General features: G+C 28.9%; 1 protein-coding gene across 7 annotated transcripts in view; it reads left to right on the forward strand.

The window, feature by feature from the left end:
• LOC107445872 (uncharacterized) overlaps positions 1 to 8,471 on the forward strand; it is a 244,730-nt gene that overhangs the window by 173,582 nt on the left and 62,677 nt on the right. The window lies entirely within an intron of this gene.

An 8,471-nucleotide genomic window follows, 5' to 3' on the forward strand; every position in this document is an offset into this window, starting at 1 on the left:
AGTTCTTCTACCAGTATTTTCCGTGAACGTGTTAACCGTACATCAAACACTCGTCTCTTAACAAACCTTGTAGTTTGGTTGTAAACTACGAAGTTTATTGTAAAAAAGCTGGTAGGAGAATAATTTCATTTCACTTTTTTTCCGGAAAGATTTCACCTTTAACAGCCATAACTATCAAGATTTTCTTAACAGCTATAACAAGTCCATAAGACTGTTTCTTACCCGTGAGACAATGGAATAAATGGCAGTTCTGTCTCTAAGTAAGTACCTATGGTAGATTAAAACTTACATGGTAGCAAAGAGTAGGAAATATCACTACCACTTTCTTTTATAAATAAACTTTTTCAAACTTTTAAAATGCTACTATTTTTTTAAACAATTATCTCAAGAAAGTTAATTGATTAATTAAAGTTTTCCATTGAAAGGATGCTTTTTATGTAATGAACATGACTTTTATTTTTTGTCTCATCGTCTTGCTTCCGTTTAGCGAAATTTTAGCAAAATATTTTATAGAGTGGTAGACATTTAAAAGTCAAAGCTTTTTGAATTTTCGTTAATTTTGCGAAGATTTTAAATTTCCTCATTACAAATGAGCGGAAGCAAAGTGGCGTTGTATACGAAATTTTAAATCATTTATACATAGTGGTGTGGAAAATAAATTTAAATGAAAAAAAAAAACATAAAAATAGCTACCACTAGAATAAATTGTTACAAACTGAGTAGAAAATTGACAGGCCTAGCGAAATCAGTAATTTACACGTTGAATGCCAAGCTAATTTTACATGGCTTGCCCGTCTGGCTAAACGGTAAATAACTACAAAACTAAATTTGCAAATATTAGACAGATTTCTCTAGTTTTTTAAAAAGTTTAACATGACTTATCAGACTGAAGTGGTGAATTATATATGCCTGCGAATTGTTTAGAAATAGCGATGGTAAAAATCTGCGAAATTGAATTCATTGAACCAAGAATCATAATTAAGAAAGTACCACTTGAAAATATTTATTCGCTGTTCGGAGCAAGTTGGCATCTCTGTGTATATAAATGAAACTATTTTTGTGTGTTCTGTATTGCATTCATTTCTTCAAACCATTTTAGTAACGATAAGATTATAAAAATATTAAAAATTTATTCGAATTATGTGTTTGAATAATCTTGGCTTCGCCGATCACCGGTGACCCCCATGGCGCTACAAACTGACTCAGTGCCTGTCACCGGTGACCCCCATGGCATTCAACGTGTTAAAAAAGTCGTGTTAAAAAGATCCCAGCCACAGGCATGCTACTGGTGATTAAAAATGTAAAAAATGGAAGAAACTCAATTCGCCTTTAATTATTAAATTATTCAATCGTAACTACCACCGCGACTGACATTGAAAATTATACATTTTTTAAAAAGAAAACGTTGTGCATATTCGTTTTTTAGAGATACCAAATTCGTTCCCTTTGTATAACAATATCTTCTAGTGGTAATGAAATTCGAGTACAACTCGTCGTGGATTTGTTGCCAAACCCTCTTGGAGACTTTATTCCACTCACATCGGATTAACCTATAGGCACACTAGGCACGTGCCCAGGGCCTAACAAAATTCAGGGGCCTGCGAAAAACTTGGGAGAAAAAAATTTTTTGACAAAAATAATTTAGCTTTAAAAACAACAAGTGTTATTTTGCACAAAATTATGAAGATACAAATAAAAATATAATATTTTTCGGTAATAAATTATTTTGCAGAATCTTATGATCTAATATATTACTTTTTAATCATCATAATGGTATTATCGATATCAACTGCAATATCGGCCGTGTGTCGGTATCGCAGATAAAGTTCGATAAACAAATTTGTAAATTAAAATCCATATTAATAAAAATGCAAAAAAAAAATATGCAAGAAAATTTTATCATATATTTTGAAAAGAGGGGAGGGCCCAAAAACGGCTATGCCTAGGGCCTACGAAAGGTATAAACCGGCTCTGCACTCACAAACTGTCACTCATTACATTCATCCACTGGTATCTCGGAACTTAAATGGCTTGCCAAACTAAATCATTGCTATATACTTAAACAAGTCTAAAATAAGTTCTTTCCCCAGAAGTCTCAACTTTTTCAAAAATATTACTTAAAACCTTCTTCCACTAAGTTTTGTTTACATGCTCGGCCATATTTACGTACAACATAGTCTATCTCAGATTTCTTGATTGGAAGTAGAAGTTATTTGAAACTATTATTTATGAAAATCGTTTCCGAAAATCTAGTAATTATTTCTAAATACGTAGTTTTGTTATTAACATCGTTACAAGGAACAAAATAAAGCAAATAATAACATTAAAGGATTTTTCTTTCGATTTAATCGATGTATTGCTTTATCCGGACATCGTGATTTCCGGATAGACCCTTGCTTGACATCGGATGCTTTAATGTCCGCTAAATGGAAATCTGGTAAAATACATCTTATACCGAAACCCCATGTTTCACCTTTTTTTCCCAATATATCTTCCGAATTACTTCGTAAATATGTATTAATGATATCGACAATTCGGTGAAGGCTATTTCTGTAATTTTATTAGTGAAAAGTAATCCAAAGGAACTGTAATTGTAATGGTCTCAATTAGTTTCGTTAAATGAAATATGGGCAATTATCATAAGAATATCATGACGCATATTATCATATTCTTAGTTTAATTCTGATGATTATCTGTGCTTTTCTGGATTATTTATTATGAATTTTACAGTTATAAATGTAGTATAAAAATAACAGTTGTAACATTGTATCTATATTTTTATTTGATATGGGGAATTTTTGTTTAGTTGAGTTGTAGATGTTAAGGTGTTCGGGTTTAATTCTCAAATTTGTTATGAATATTTTCGGTTATTCACTAAGATTGTTATGGTTTTCTGTTATCAAAGCTGTCAACTAGAACGTTTTTTTTTTGCGAAATATTTCATATAGTGGTAGACAATTAAAAACTGGAGCTTTCAAAACTGTAAGTGATATTTTGAACGAAAAGTTTTCACCACAAAAGCTGGATCAAAGTAAGGCTGTCAATTTTTTACGCATTTGTAAAAATTTGTTCTTGTGGTAGCTAATTTAATGTTTCAATGTATTATTTTTTATTCAATTAAACTTATTTTCCACACCACAATTATTGCATCTATATAAAACAGCTCCTTTCCTGAGAAAAAGTAGATATTGTTAAATAGTTTGAAAAAGAAAATAGATTTACTCCTCCAGAAAACGAGTTAAAACTGAAAAAGTTTTACTACCAGCTTTTCCTCTTTTCCGTCTCGCTTTGACCCCACAGCTTCCTCGGCTCATTTCAGTCGATCCGAAATTTGCATGACTAAAAATAACTTAATTTGTAAGAGCTTAAAATGTGACCATCCAAATTATGATAAGATTTTTATGATGTAAAAATCTTCCAAGACAAAAACTTCTAAAGGATTGTTTACATAAAGTTGGTATAGAAGTGTTTTCATACTTTTGTCCAACCCCTGTATATGTATTACAACTTTATATTATGGCGTAACTACCACTACAAATATTAAATGACAAATAATAAGTTTATGAAACATATGAATTTATATCAACCAGAAATACCCTATACGAAATAAAATTTGACTTTCTTAATATTAAGTGCTCGAAGAAAGTGAAATATAAATAAATAAACAGCTATATTTAACTAGTGGAATCTGTTCATCGAATTCTATTACAAATAAAATTCTGGAAGGGGAGGAATGTGGCGTAACTACCACTAGAAATATTAAATACCAAATGACTAGTACATGTTAATTTTCATTAAGACAGATGAAGATTGACATAACCGTTAATTAATTCCCTCAGTGTAATAACAATTTTAACATCATCATACCCTCCAACTGACAAAGTCACTAAGTTCCAACAATAGGTCTGCTACACAACTAAGTTCACACAATAGGTCATGTTAAATATATTTACCACCAAAAAAATGGCATTTTTATAAACTAAATGAGTTTTTTTTATTTATATATCAATTACTGTTCTTAAAACAATTTCTATTCCAAAAATACTTTAATTTACCTTTACTAGAAGTAAAGGGCCCATTAAAGGGTTAAAAGATGCTCGCATATTTTGAAAACACATACCCTCCAACTTATGAATATTTTGAAAATAATTTTTTCTAGTGGTAGCGAATCAAAGTAGAAATTTTTAAAGCAAATGGATCTCTCATAAAACTTTTATCAGAACTTAAGAATCTAGCCATATGGCCTGTACTTTTATAAGTAATAGTGGACAAGTTACGCTAAAATTAATTTTTTTTTAATATTAAGACATTAATTTTGCTACCGTCTGAAAAGAAGATTTCTGTAACTACGGAAATTCCGTAGCAGTAGGAGGGTATGCATCATTACAGTTCGTAGTTGACCTAATATTCCTCATTTGCGTGTGTGTTCTGTACCAGTGGTCGAAAAAACTATTTTCTTTGTAGTTAACTACATTTACAACTACTTTATTACAACTACTTTATTACAATTAACTACAACAACATTTTTCTTAAATATAGCGATTACAAACTACTTTCAAAATGTAGTCACTACTTCGCTACTTTTAGAAGACAAATTTAACTGAAGAATTTAATTTTCAGCAATATTCATAATGATTTTCAACAAAAAATTGTCTTGGTTAAATATCAGAAGATATTAAGAAGTTTTAATTCATGTTTACGTGAAATAGTTTTTAATCTTAAGCACTTTTCACGAATTCGTTCTTTTTAACTTTCCAACTCTATGCTTTTCGTGGCAGTTATTTATGAAATGCTAGGAAATTATGAAATATTTGTGATTTAAGTTATCAATGCTTTTTATATCCTTCAAGAAATAAAATAAAGTGTGAAAAACAAAAAATGGACCACCCTGAAAAACCTTTAATCTAATAATCGGATCTTCACGTTCTAAGACTCAATCCTAATGGTTTGAGGGGATGACGGTAAATATGCTAATTAATTAATGCAGGCGATATTTATAGTTACGAAGTCGTACTATAAATAAATCGTGTGAAATCTAATCTTAAAAAAGTCAGTTATTTAAAATTTTATTTTATACCTTGACAGACCCGCGAGGAATTTTCACCAGATTCAAAAAAAAATTTGCGTTTGAACTTTGTTTCTTTATTTAACTAACGTTAAAAGTAGTTGCCAGGAATACGCCAGAGAAATAATTTAGCACGCCAAAATAATTTCAAAAACGGTAAATAACTGCATAGTAAATTTTGCAAATATTTGACTATTTTTGCTTTTTTTTTTAAAGATTTAGCATGACGCAAGTACTAAAAGTGATGAATTATATAACCCTGCTAATTATCTAGAAATAGTGGTAGATAAAAAATTTCTAAATTGAATTTATTAAACCAAGAATTACAATTGATAAACTACCACTTTAAAATAAATATTTGCTGTCCGGAGCAAGTTGGCATCTCTGATATTCGCTACAAACTACTATTGTTTTTTTTATTTTTACTACAGACTACGGAAAAAAAGCATCGGCTACAGTAGTTTCGCCATTTGTAGTGCGCTACTTCAACACCTCCTACAACTGAAAGCCTCCACGCGGTTTCTTAAAGGTAGTCCGATCAGACTACAAAGAAAGTAAACCAGATCACGAAAGAGACCCTTAATACAAAATCTAGTTAGAATAAGAAAGTGGTAGCAAATATATGTCTAAAAATTTTTTTATTTTATGAATATGATTGGTTTGCCTTATTCACTTGTCAACCAGTACAGATTCAATTCTCAAATATATATGATAAATTTCTCTCAATTATTTTTAAATAAGCATTTGGATTCATGCGCACAACTGGTTCGCTTTTTAAATAATCTGAGCAGACTGCTGATCAGAACATCCCATTTTCTACAAATGTGGATTTCGAATAATGCTCAGCAGGGCGTATTGGTCTCAGGGATCTTTCGAATCCCGTTACTTACACTTTATAACTGTTAATAAATACTGATATATACGAATTGATCTTTTCTAGGTAAGTAGCAATATTGTTAGTGAAAATTCATAAAACGAAAAATCGTTTCTTACTTTTAATGTATGCGACCTAAAATATTTTTTATACCTAAGGACGTAGCTACTAATTCATAGGTAAAATGTTTACTAAATAATTCATTTGACGTCGATATATAATGCCGACAAAATATTATAAATTAATGGAAATTAATTTTTTCCCCTCTTTTTCTATTAAAATATCCCATTACCAAGTAAACCAAGTTACCAAGTAAACAATTATTTTCATGAAAATAAAAAAATTGTTTGTCGCGTTAAATTTTTTGAAAATATATCATTATTAAATTCGATTTTAAATGAATAATTTTTAATTTGAAATTATTTTGAAAACATTTTATTTTTAAAATTAGAATTGATTTAGAGAATAATCTAATTCATTAAAATACTAATTAGCTAATTAAATGAGGGAGTTTTGTTTCCTTGAAACTTTTTATAGTTATTTCCTTTCTACCCCAAATGCAAGTTTATTTTCAATTAACAAATGCAAATTTTCTTATTTTTCAAGAAGAAAAATATTTTTGAGCCTTGAAATGTTTTAATTGATCTCTTGATCTCTATTAAACAATTTATTTTCCAAGAAACCTGATACTGTTTGAAATTGAAAATCATATTTTGCATTGTTTATTGATAGATTTTTTTAATAGATTTATAGATTAAATTTCTAAAAATTCTTTCTTAATTACCTTGTGGTAAAAATGTATTCTTCTCCTTTGCTTAAAATTCCTACGTCTCTAATTTTTAATTAAAAATGTTGTTCCTTTTGTTTTTTCCTTCTTAGTCTACGTCGTACTTTTCCATTATTTCCTTCACTTCTATGCCTGTCTTCTGTTTTCTTTTATTTAATTAAGCAAATTTTTTAATTATTTTGAAATATTCTTATTTTTCCTATGTGCGACGTTTAAATGCAATATTTTTCTTTCACAGTATGGAGTTGTACTAGGCATTTTAATTGATATAGCAGGGCAGTTTTTAAAATTTTTGAGTTAAATTTTTATCGATCAGGATTATTTTATTTCGATTCATTTTAAAGAAAAAAATCTTTTATTTGGTTTCATAATTAATTTCTAATTAAAGGAATGGGAGTTCGAAAAAAAATTTCTTTTAAATTACATGCGACGGCAAAGCATTTAAATTTGTTATACGATATCCATTTGAAATTTTTTGGGGAAATTTGAGATTATAGCAGTTGTTATGCTGTGATGATGTTTTAGCGTTAGCAGGAATGCTTTTTGAGTTATGAAAGATTTTTGATGAAACTTTTTTTTAAAAATTAAAAGTTCTCAGTTAATAATTTAAAAAAAAAATTCTACCAAAGATATGTACTAACAGTTATGACAGTGTAAACATGTATAGGTAAATATTCTGTTTAAAAAAAAACTGAAATAATATCTTATTTAGATGCTGAGAAAAGGAGACAAAATTTAGTTTGGTATTATTTAATAATAAAAAACAAGTCTAATAGTCACTTAAGAAACTGCTAGACTATTGGAATTTTATAGTTATTCTAATATATAAAAACCAAAAAAAGTAGTTTGAAAAAAAAATTTTCATTCTTATTCAAAGAATTATCAATAATTAATTTTGTAAATTAAAGAAATTTCAATGATGAATAATTGTTTCTCTTACATCTAAATAACTGCAAATAAGTGCAAATTTGAAAAATTTTTGTTTGGAAGATTTTAACCATAACGTCAAACAAAACACCGGCGTTTCATGCTGTATTTCATAACGATGAATTATTAAAATGCTAAATATAATATTTTTCGCTTATTTTGACTAAAAATTAATAGAAAGTCACGTGAAAAAAGTATGAAATATATGTTAAATAAGAATTATGTCTCCAAGGGTTAAGTAAATGCGTTTAAGCTTAGTGGTGAAAACTGATTTATTAAAATGAATTGTGTTTTCTTACTGTTGCTACCATTGTTTAAATTTTTTTGAGGACCATGCGAGCAATGGGCTATATATTGGAGCTATATATTCTTTGATGCGAGTACTGCCCTGATTCGTAAGTCCCACAAAAAAATGGGCTCAAATCCCAGTTTCCCTTCTGATCAGACGATTATTACATAAATAAATCAGCGCGTTACACAAATTCTTCAGAGTAAATTCTTCCGAGAAAAGAAGTGACTTCGAATTCTGGAGATTTTTGTGAGTAAAATAACGACTTGGAACATGCCATGCTGAAAATAGAAATGAGAAAAGGAACAAAATTGAAGAAGTCATTTTCGTTAGTCCCCAAAAGAATGATAAGTAGCTTTAGGCGGTTAGTCAACCTTAAAAATTGATTTTCTTACATTCACCAGTTTCGTTGAATTACGTATGAAACAAATGATGCTAGATTTGGAAGATGAATAAGGAGAGAATTACTAGTTTTTTTTTTTTTTTTTTTTTTTTTTTTTTTTTTTTTTTTTTTTTTTTTTTTTTTTTT

Source organism: Parasteatoda tepidariorum, chromosome 9, assembly GCF_043381705.1.
Source record: "Parasteatoda tepidariorum isolate YZ-2023 chromosome 9, CAS_Ptep_4.0, whole genome shotgun sequence".
NCBI classification, from domain to species: domain Eukaryota; kingdom Metazoa; phylum Arthropoda; class Arachnida; order Araneae; family Theridiidae; genus Parasteatoda; species Parasteatoda tepidariorum.